Here is a 12056-nt window from a genome sequence, read left to right on the forward strand (position 1 = left end):
TGGTTTTCTGGATTATGCAATAATGTTTACATATTGTGGTAAAAGGAGCCCTCTCAAATAATGCTGTGAAAATGTAGACATTTTAATCACTCAGTTAAGTCCTTCATATACAGTTCATCAGAATAATTTTCCCTTTTCTACTTGCCTGCAACTCAGTTTTCCATGTTTCTCACATTTGTGGGGAACAATCATTTACACACTTGAAGAATGGTTGAGGGAAGCGGATGTGGTTCAAGTGATAGGGCTTCCGCCTACCATATGGTTAGATCCCTGGGGCCTCCTGGTGAAAAAGAAGAAGAGAAAGTGTGCCTCCGTGGCAAGCCAGCACCCACATAGTAAGCCAGTGCCCACGTGGCAAGCCAGTTCCTGCGTGGCAAGCTGAGTGCCCACATGGTGAGTTAGTGCCAGTGCAGTGAACCAGAAACCAGGAAATGAGGTCACGCAGCTAACAGGGAACCTCTCACATCAGAGGTCCCAGAATTGAATACTGGTGAATCCTAGAAGAGAAAAAAAATGAGAAGACCAAAAAAAGAAATAGAAGCAGATGTGGCTCAACTGATAAGAGTGTCCACCTACCATATAGGAGGTCCAGGGTTCAAACACAGGGCCTCCTGGCCTGTGTGGTGAGCTGACCCAAGTGCAGTACTGCCGCACAAGGAGTGCCATCTCATGTGGGAGTGTCCCGCACATAGGGGAGCCCCACATGCAGGGAGTGTGCCCTGCAAGGAGAACCTGTCCCGCAGAAAAAAAAGCGCACCTTGCCCAAGAGTGTGGTGCTGCACACACAGAGAGCTGACACAGCAAGATGATGCAACAAAATGAGACAGAAATTCCCAGTGCTGCCGAGAATGCAAGTGGACACAGAAGAACGCACCACAAATGGACATGCGCGCAGACAACTGGGTGGGTGGGTGGGGAGCCAGAAGGGGAGAGAAATAAAAATACATCTTAAAAAAAAAAAGATACAGAGCACCACACAGTGAATGGATACAGACAGCAAAAGCAGGGTGGGGGGGAGGGGGACAAGAAGGGGAATACATAAATATATTTTGTGAAAAAAGAATAATTGAGATCCATTTATAATTTGAAAATGAACTCTTTAAGGAACATTGTTGCTGTAGTGGCAGAGATGGTCTTTTAACCACTGCTGCCATCTGCTGGTCTTTTGATTGTTAGATCTTAGAAAGAGCAGGGCCTAATCCTCCTGTCAAGATGATACAAAATATAAATATCATTAACAGGTAGTATTTTAGACTCTGTATGTCCTTAAACACGAAGATATCCCACACTGGAGTTATGAATCCTGGATCAGCAATGATGATTGGAAAACTGACCACACACTTAGAGAGTGATTAGTTAGTGATTAGCTAATAGCAGGTAGCTATTGCCCAGAGGATTCCTCAAAGGAATCCTCCTAAGATTGCTTCAGAATATAGTTTAGGACTATTTTTCATGGCTATGTAGTAGGCCAAAAAGTAGACTGTACTTGCGAGAAAGATGCCACTGAAGCGTACGAAGACATAGTCAAAATTGTATTGACTTGCCCCTACATACTTACCACCATTTTGTCTACTGTGGTCCTTGTTATAAATGACTGGCAAATGTGGATCCAGAGTATTCCAGCTATCACTGTGAGACTACAGCCCACCGTGTGGTGTAGCACTGTAGAAGGCTTTTTTTGAAGATTTATTTTTATTTATTTCTCCCCCCTTCCTCCCCTTTTGTCTGCTCTGTGTCCACTCGCTGTGTATTATTCTGTGTCCGCTTGCATTCTTGTCAGGCAGCATTGGGAATCTGTTTCTCTTTTTGTTGCTTCATCTTGCTGCATCAGCTCTCCATATGTGTGGTGCCACTCCTGGGCAGGCTGCACTTCTTTCATGCAGGGTGGCTCTCCTTGTGGGGTGCAGTCCTTGTTAGTGGGGCTCCACTACATGGGGGACACCCCTGCGTGGCATGGTACTCGTTGTGTGTGGCAGCACTGCGCTTGGGCCAGCTCACCACAGGGCCAGGAAGCCCTGGGTACTGAACCCTGGACCTCTTATATGGTAAGCAGATGCTCTATCAGTTGAGCCACATCCGTTTCCCACTGTAGAAAGTTTATCCAATCAGTCATATTCACACCAGTTATCTTGAGTTTGGTTGATTGCATATTCTGTGACTAACGTGTGGTATCTGTGGTATGTCAGTTACTTGGTATTTCACTTCTGACAAACAAAAATATGAAAGCATTTACTACTGATAGCCCAGCTCCAATGTAATTAGCAGGGGTTTTGATACTTCTTGTGCAGCCATTCCAAACCAGCCAAGCCTTGAGCTTGCCCATCCAGTTAATCTATTACATGATCCTTAGATTAAGATTCCAATGCTTAAACTAATTTTTTTTTTTGAGGTACCAGGGCTGGGGACTGAACCCAGAACTTCGTATGTGGGAAGCTGATGCTTAGCTCAACCGCTGAGTCATGTTGCTAACTCTGAGTTGGTTTTTTCATTTATTTTGCTTATTGTTTGTTTTTTTTTTGTTTTTAGGAGGCACCGGAAACCAAACCCGGGACCTCTTGTGTGGGAAGCAGGTGCTCAACTACTTGAGCCACATCTGCTCTGTAAACCAGTGGTTTTGATAATTGGGACAAGAGCTCTGTTCTCTGTTGCCCAAATGCAGCTTCCAAGCTTTGCAAAAGGCCAAAATTTAGGGCTAGGTAATATCAGAAATTGACCATCTAAGGCAACCAACCATATGGCAGCTCAAAGAACCCACTGAAGAAACATTCCATTGCCATTATCACATTTTTATAGTGCTAGAAAGTTTAAGCCAAACAAAATGACAGCTACAGAAGAAGCGATGAAACCAGTGGTTGGAGCTGTGGCTTATTGCTCAGGGGTCCTGTAGTGCCCCCAGGGAGATGGTTCACTGTAGTCTCGCTGTCCTTTCAAGAGCGTTGGGCTGCAGGTGGGCAGTGGTGAGGCTTGCTCTCACCTGGCACACCTGAGCTCCGCCTCCAGAGCGCCGGTGGGGAGCCAGTACCCTCACTCCCTTTGCTCCCTGGGGCAGCCTCACCAGGCTTTCTCTGAACAAACTTCCTTGTATTTGTATTACTAACCACACACCTGAGTTCACTGTATTTTCAGTCCCTTGTTTTATACTCTACCTTTCCTTCTAGGAACATGTACATCCCAAGATGCAAAAATAAATTTTTAAAAATTATTATTAAGGAAGTTGCTACTTGAAATAAAGAAAGTAGTTTTATTTGTTTATTTAAGGAGGTACTAGGAATTGAACCTGTGACCTTGTATATGGGAAGCAGGCACTCATCCACTGAGCTATGCCCGCTCCTCTGTCACTTTTTAAAAAGTTATTGTTTTTGGATGCTGGAGACAAACATCTTTATTAAAGATACTATCCCAAGTTTGACAAACATTTCAAAAGAGATTTGTAAACATAATGCTTGCCTTTTCAATTGGCAGCACTTTGGAAAGACAATACTAAATGACAATACAACTTGAATTAACATTACTTCAAAATCCTTATATTTTTAACCACATAATTTATGTTCCCACATGATGAAACAAGTGATCATTTAAGTCACATATATGCTCCATGAAATGAAAATGTGTGCTGTTTTGATGAATCGCAGTATGATATGTTTAACTATATCTGCTTTTTAATAATCCTGGTGCCCAGGATAAAATAAACAAACAAACAAACCAAAAAAACCTCAGATATATATTACATGTAGGTAATAACCTCTTTACATATGTGTCTTCAAAAAATACTTTGTAGAAGAGGATGTGGCTCAAGCAGTTGAGCCTGCTTCCCACATGGGAGGTCCAGGGCTCATTTTCTGGTACCTCCTAAAAAAAACCAACAAAACATTATAGCAGTATGTAAGTAGGTACCTGCATGTTTAATTTTATACTTTTGTTCCCAAACTGTAGGCCTCTTTCATTTTAATAACATAAGGATTTTACCTAACATTATTAAAGCTGACAAACTGTTGAAATGGAAATGTGTTGTCTTCTGCAATAAAGTAACAATTTGACAGAAAAAAAAACCCTGTAGTAGCATCTGTCAGTTATTTAACCTTAGCATTTGGTCTTCTAGGAGTTGCAGCTTTTTTTCTGATGCTTGCTCACATCCACATAACCTGTACACACACAGTTCAAGCACATGCTTCAGACGCTGGTAGGTGTGCTTCCTGTTGCTCTAATCAAGTGGGAAGCGGTGTAGCTTATGTTTAACCACACTATGTACTCAACTAGTAAACACCTTAAGGCAACCATTGCAATGAGGAGTTAACTTGCAGGCAGATTTACTGTTCTAGATCAAGTCAGCCTGTATATACATATGTGTATGTATATCTATGTACGTACATATATACTTTATTTTTTGTATTTTGTGCGCATTTCTACTCATTCTACAACTTATGGCAAAGAGTTCACATTAAGAAGGGTCAGAAAATAGGTTTATGTTTATCCTGAAGCATTTGACTTTGGATATTATTATTATTATTTTTTTATGCACACAACGTTGAAGTGTGAGAATTGGGTTCCCAATATCTTACAAAAAAATTCCTAGTGACAAACATAAGTTTTTGATGAAAAAAAATGACTTGACGTATAGATACTGTATCTCCACTATCTGCCTAAAATAAAAGATTTCTTATTGACATAAACACAAGTCTTTAGGGGAAAAACAGGACCAGAAAAAGCTTCAAAAATACAAGGAAGCAAAGTAAAGTGGAAAAAAAAAAGGGGGAACTCAAGTTTACTAATACTGAAACTTTCAACAGGCGAAATTTCATCCTTTTGGAATCTTCATGCAACTCATTTGGAATTTTAATTAAATAGACTTAACTTTGTTCTCATCTTCTGGCCTCAGCAGAGTTCTAGTGCCATGACTCTGCTTGCTGTTGGTCAAATTTGCCTATTAGTCTTTTAATATGAGCCAGCTTATTATGAAAATTCATCTGTATTTTTCTTCCTGGTAATTGGGACTAGACTGCTTGATCTTCTGATACTCTTGTAAAACTTCATGAACATTCTGATGCTGTTTTGAGCTCAGAGAAAGGTACTTTCATTTTGCACCAAGTCTGATAAATCTTCTAGCGACAGTCTCCATGCTGGTCTGCAAGGCCCTGTACTCATAATACTTGGCATTGATGTCATCCCTGTAATTCTGGCATTGCTCATAGGAGACAACAACAATATATTTTATCAAATAATCTGGGAGTGCAGGTGTTGAGGAAGACTCTTTTGAGGCAGCACAGCTCTCTTTAACTCCTTCATTGGAACTTGACTGGAGTTATTTAACTTGGCAAGTTCCCTCGACAGTCTCAGTGTCATTTCTTTATTTTTTCCCAAACAAATCAGTATTATTGGTATGTACTGATAAAGCATACAGTTCATGCAAAGTGTACAATTATTGGTATTTGGTGTAATCATGTAGTTGTGCATTTATCACTTCAGTCATTATTAGAGCATTTTCATCATTCCAATAATAATAATAATAATAATAATGAAAAACCAAAAAACAAAGGATAAAAGCTCTACCCCTTAAAAATTGCCTCTCAATCTTTCTATGCTTCCCCTGCCGTTCACATCTGCTATTCTGTTTCTGTTTTTCTAATTTATTTCTATTTCTATTTTGTATAGATGGAGTCAAACAATATGTAGTACCTGTTGTCTAGTTTCTTTCTCTTAGTAGATACTACTGTTTTTTTATTTAAAAATTTATTTTTATATAAATTGTTACAATTACTCAGTTAAAATAAGATGATAACCACAATAACAATAAATCTACTTTAATTAGCAGTTACACTCCCCCCACCACCTTATTTTTGTTCATTCCTCAGTCTTGAGGCATTTGGGATGATGTCCCCTCTAACTGCTTCAGGCTGAGAAAGGATATAGATATTATGGGGCAGAGGAATGAAATTGTTTTGCTTGCAGTTGGAGATATCCCTTGCTTTGGGGCTGGGACTGGTCAATCACTGTCATTTTGTTAGCTGTCCAGGAAAGGCCCTAGGAACAGGAGAGTAGGAGTTGACCACATAACCTGTAGGATTTCAAGGCTCAACCAGCATAGGAGCAATTGGAAGGCTTTACATCTTAGAGAAATAAACTTAACAAGTAAGTGGAAGGTAGAAGAGTCATGATGAGGGGGTTTATAAATGGATAACTACCATTTTGACTAAAACTGTCAGAAGGTAGTCTTGAGTCTCCTGGCCTTCTGAGTGCTAGGGGAATTGGAGTTAGAATTCATAGTTTAAGAACTCAGCACTACCTCAGTTGTCGTTTGTAACTCTAACTAGTATGAAAATACCCAACCAATATCTGAACATTTTTATATACCCTATATATATGGAACAGCAACAACCCCCCAAGTGCAAGGGCAATGACCAGTGAAGAAGGATGGTCCAAAGATGAGCCCTTGATACTGATGACTATGCTTATGAGCCTGCATGCCTGAAATTTTAACTAGGCCTAGAGCTGCAGAATGCCTAAGAGTTACCTCCTGAGAGCTTCCATGTTGCTCAAATGTGGCCACTCTCTAAGCCAAACTTAGCGTGTAAATGCATTATCTTACCCCCAGCATGGGACTTGACTCCCGGGGATGAGCCTCCCTGGTGACAAGGGATTACTACCAATCACTAGCTAATGATGCAATTAGAAAAAGACCTTGAATAAAAGGGGAATATTGATAAAGACAAATGAAATTATATGGCTAAGAGTCTTCAAAAAAGAGTTGGGAGGTCATCAGAGGGGTCGTGCTTATGCATGTCTCAGCAGGATCCCAGAGAGAGCCAAAGTAGATACAATTAGATACAATCCCAGGTACTGTTGCTCCTGAGAGCTATGGAGACACACAGGCTCTATGGTCATGGCAGATGGCCCTGGAGTTCAGTGCCTTGTCAGTGGGCCCTACTTTGTAATTTGTGTTCCTGAGTGTGATAGAGTTGGACTCAGATGTGACCTTTCTACACATGCCTCTTCTGTCACTTTTACTGAACCTGTGGTTGGTACTGGGGTTGGTGTATACTCAGGAATCTTGAAGCTCTGGACTGGGCATGTGCCAGCTTGGTCCTGAGCCTGAGCAGAGTTGTAACTCCTACTCTCTGGTTCATTGGACTTACCCAGGCCAACTAACAGGGAGGTGAATATGGTCAACCCCCACAACAGAGAACTGAGAGTGCCTACCACTGCAAGCAGGAGAATCACATCCATCAGCCATGTGGGATCTAAGCCCCCTCTAGATTTCAAGGTGGAGTGGACATTACTATCCCAGGGTCCACAGGATGGAGGAATAAAATATTGATTAGAGTGGACTTACTGGTATTCTATTATAGAGCTATTGTAACTCTAGCAATTGAAGAAATTTTATCATTGATGTGGAGAAAATGGCCATAGTAGTTGCTGAGGGCAGGGAGAGGGAAGAAGAGATGTGATGTGGGGGCATTTTCGAGACTTGGAGTTGTCCTAAATGATATTGCAGGGACAGAAGCTGGACATTATATATCCTGCCATAACCAACTGAATAGACTGGGGAGAATGTAAACTACAATGTAAACTAACATCCATGTGATGCAGCAGTACTCCAAAATGTATTCACCAAATGCAATGAATGTGCCACAGTGATGAAAGAGGTTGTTAATGTGGAAGGAGTGGGGTGTGGTGTGGTGTGGGATATATGGGAACCTCTTATATATATATATATTTTTTAAAGATTTATTTATTCATTTATTTCTCTCTCCTCCCCCCTCCCACCACGGTTGTCTGTTCTCTGTGTCTATTTGCTGCATCTTCTTTGTCCGCTTCTGTTGTCAGCGGCACAGGAATGTGTGTTTCTTTTTTTGTTGCATCATCTTGTTGTGTCAGCTCTCCATGTATGTGGCACCATTCCTGGGCAGGCTGCACTTTCCTTTCACGGTGGGTGGCTCTCCTTACGGGGCGCACTCCTTGCATGTGGGGCTCCCCTACGTAGGGGACAACCCAGTGTGGCAGGGCACTCCTTGTGTATATCAGTGCTGTGCATGGTCCAGCTCCACATGGATCAAGGTGGCCTGGGGTTTGAACCGCAGACCTCCCATGTGGTAGACAGACGCCCTAACCACTGGGGCAAGTCCTCTTCCCTCTTCGAGGCTCTTTAAAACATAATCTTTTAAGGTATGTGAGAGGACCTTAGGATTCAGATTGGCTACCTATTTCAGAATTGCTCTGAGGAAGTTCTTGTCTTTTTAATTGATGCCATCTTTCTGCAGTGGAGCAAGCAGCTCAGGTTTCTTGTAGGCCTACAGTGCCAGTAAATGAATCACTTTGTCCCTATATGGCTGCTGAGAAGCACTGCTGCTGCTGTGTGTCTTTTGAATTGTATTTGTAGGGTTCATGGGAGTTGACCTTTTTCTCTTAGGTACTGCATCTGAAACATCTTGAGCTGCTTTCTGAATTTGCACTCTTTTTCCTATGTATATGGCTTGATAACCATATATGGTTGATAACTTCTGTGCTATGGTTGTGGGATTTCTTCTCTGCCTGGATCATTCTTTTTTGTGTCATCTGATACCAGTTGTTTGTTGCACAAATTAATTTTTTTTAATCTTGTTTAAATCCCATACATTTGAGCTGGGAGGCTCCAGAGCTGGAGAATGTTTGCTGGATGCGAACCTTGAGGGTCGTCTTTACCCACATTGACAAATAAAAGCTAAAGTTATGTACTTCACTGGGGAGATCACTTTTTAGGAATTTTGACGAGTCCTTGGAGCCCTTGGAACTGAATCGAAGGTGAAAAAGGAATTAAATTCTTGTGGCCCTGGTAGTCTCTGGTGCAATCGCCATCTCAGTGAGGTTCATGTGCAGTACAGTGATACTGTCCTGCTCCACATGCCTGCATGGCAACCTAGAGTGGTGCTCCTCCTGCAGGCCCACTGCCATCCTAAAGGCCACAGTGTGCCACCACTGTCACTGTGACAGCCATCCTACTTCCGGCATACTGTCATTTAGTGCCACTTGTTTTTGTAAATAAAGTTTTATTGGCACACAGAAAAGCCCCCGTGTTTATGTGTTGTCTGTGGCTGCTTTCATGTTGTAATGACAGAGCTAATTAATTGCGACAAGAACTATATGGCTTTTAAGATATAACTTACTGTATGGCTCTTTATGGAAGTTTATCAACCCCATCTCTGGGTCTAGTTTTCAAACTTTAGTGTCTATCTGAATCACCTGGAGGGCTTGTTAAAACACTCATTGCTAGGCCCTATTCCCAGAATAATGGATTATGTAGCTGTATTATTAATTAATTAATTAAATTAATTTTAAGATTTATTTTTTATTTCTTTCTCTCCCCTCCCCCCTCCAGTTGTCTGCTCTCTGTGTCCATTCACTGTGTGTTCTTCTGTGACTTCTTCTATCCTTATCAGTGGCACCACAAATTTGTTGCGTCATCTTGTTGTGTCAGCCCTCCATGTGTGCATCACCATTCTCGGGCAGGCTGAACTTTCTTTCATGCAGGGCAGCTCTCCTTACAGGGCACACTCCTTGTGTGTGAGGCTCCCCTACGTGGGGGCACCCCTGCATGGCACGGCACTCCTTGCGTGTATCAGCACTGCGCATGGGCCAGCTCCACATGGGTCAAGGAGGCCCGGGGTTTGAACTGTGGACCTCCATGTGGTAGATGGACGCGCTATCCACTGGGCCAAGTCCACTTCCTGTATATTAGTTATTTAATGCTGTGTAAAAAATTACCCAAGAAATTAGTGGATTAAAACAACAAATATTTGGTATCTCATGTAGTTTTTTTTTTTATTTATATTTTTTATTAGAGTAGTTGTAGGTTTGCAGAAAAATAATGCATCTCATGCCATTTTTGTGGGCCTGGTATTTACAGGTGGCCTCACAGGGTGGTTCTGGTTGTGGTCTCATGGTCAGCTGGGGCTGCAGCCATTTTGTAGTTTGGTTTGAAGGATGCACTGCTAAGATGACTGACTTGCATCACTGGCAAGTTAGTGCTGGCCACTAACTTGCCAGTGTTCCTTATCATGTGGACCTTGCTGTCGTGATTGAGTGACCTCATGGCATGGCAGTTGGCTTTTCATAGAGAAAGCAAACAAGAGGGAACTAAGTGAAAGGGAACAATGTCTTTTCTGACCTGGCCTCAGAAATCACACTCTGTTGTGATGGTTTGAATTTTGTGAATCCTAGAAAAGAATATGTTCTTAAATAATCCATTCCTGTGAGTGTGGGGTCCTTTGATTGCATCAAATTCAGTTAAGGGGCCTTTGATTAGATCGCTTGATTAGATTGCTTTCAGGTTTTTGATTAGAGTATATATCAGTGAGGCATGACCCAGGTTGGGTCTCTGCCCTCTTGCTGGGTCTTATATAAACTGAGGACACAAAGAAAAGACAGAGAGAAAGGGTGCTCTGCCATTTTGACCCTACCATGTGAAGGAAAGGACTCCAGGTTCACCTACAGCTGCAGAAAGATAGAGAAGCCCCAAGAGGCTCCAGGAGCTATGCCTAGGGAGAGAAGCCAGATTGCCCACAGCTGAGCTTGAGGAGAAAGTAGAGGGAGATTGGCAGACCCTCCAGGATCTGCTGGCAGCCAGCCTTTGGTGAGAAAACATCTCTGATGGTGCCTTGAATTGGACTTTTCACTGCCTCAGAACTGTAAGCTTTTACCTCAAATTAATTTCCTTTATAAAAGTCAACCCATTTCTGGTAATTTTGTATTGGCAGCTTTAGCAACATCCTATTGGTTTAAAAATTCATCCCTATTTAATGTGGGAGGAGATTGCACCAAGGCAGTAATTCTAGGAGGCCAGAGTCTTTGGAGGCCATCTTGGTAGCTGGCTGCCCCAGTAGGTCTGTGGCAAGACCTGAGAACGTGGTTTTCTAACAAGTTCCCAGGTGATGCTTTGGAGAATACTACCTCAAGGAGTGCCCAAGAAAATCCACTGAATGTATGAAGGAAATACTAGCATATTTATACATGGGTATCTGTATTTTTAAAAAATATGAATGAGATTTCACATATATTTCAATGTATAAATAGCTGTGCTGGGTGAGTGCTCAAATTTTAGTTAAGGGGTAAATGATCAAACATTATGGAACATCTAAACTGTTGGATAAGTCCCCAATTACTTATAATCTTGTTCCTGATTATATCTGTGAGGCTCTTTATTTTTTTCTTTATTAGAGAAATTGTGGGTTTAAAGAACAATGATGCAAATCCTTTTCTGCATCTATAGATATGATCATGTGATATTTTTCCTTCAATCTGTTCATGTGATGTATTACATTAATTGATTTTCTTATGTTGAACCATCCTTGCATAACAGGAATGGATCCCACTTGGTCATGGTGTATAATTTAATGTGTTGTTGAATATGATTAGCAAGTAATTTGTTGAGGATATTCACATCTAGGTTCATTAGAGAGATTGGTCTGTAATTTTCCTTTGTTGTGGTGTTTTTGTTTGGCTTTGGTATTAGGATAATGTTGGCATCATAAAATGAATTAGACAATGCTCCTTCTGTTTCAATTTTTTGGAAGAGTTTAAGCAAAATTGTTATTTCTTTCTGGAATGTTTTGTAGAATTCCACCTGTGAAACCATCTGGCCCAGGACTCTTCTTAGTTGGGAGGTATTTAATGACTTATTCTATCTCTGTACTTATGATTGGTTTGTTGAGATGATCAATTTTATTCTTTTGTCAATGTGGGCTGCTTATATGTTTCTAGAAATTTGTCCATTTCCTCTAAATTGTCTTTCTTGTTGGAATACAGTTTTTCTTTATTTCAGTGGGGCCAGTGGTGATATCACCCTTCTCATTTCTTATTTTGTGTGTTTGAATCTTCTCTTTTTTTCTTTGTTAGTCTAGCTAAGGGATTGTCAATTTTATTGATCTTCTCAAAGAACCAGCTCTTTGTTTTGTTTATTTTTTGAGGGCTTTTCTATTTTCTATTTCATTTATTTCTGCTCTGATCTTTGTTATTTCTTTCTTTCTTCTTTCTTTGGGGTTAGTTTTTTTTTTAACTAATTCCTCCAAATGTTCAGTTAGTTCTTC

At 41.1% G+C, this 12056-nt stretch overlaps 1 long non-coding RNA gene and 1 pseudogene across 1 annotated transcript in view; one reads left to right on the forward strand and one right to left on the reverse strand.

Annotated features, from left to right (window-relative positions):
- The window catches only part of LOC131278782 (uncharacterized), an 80280-nt gene that overhangs the window by 28894 nt on the left and 39330 nt on the right, over window positions 1-12056 (forward strand). The window lies entirely within an intron of this gene.
- Window positions 1164-8925, reverse strand: LOC131278924 (transmembrane protein 144-like; annotated as a pseudogene).

This window comes from Dasypus novemcinctus, chromosome 6, assembly GCF_030445035.2.
Source record: "Dasypus novemcinctus isolate mDasNov1 chromosome 6, mDasNov1.1.hap2, whole genome shotgun sequence".
Classification (NCBI taxonomy): domain Eukaryota; kingdom Metazoa; phylum Chordata; class Mammalia; order Cingulata; family Dasypodidae; genus Dasypus; species Dasypus novemcinctus.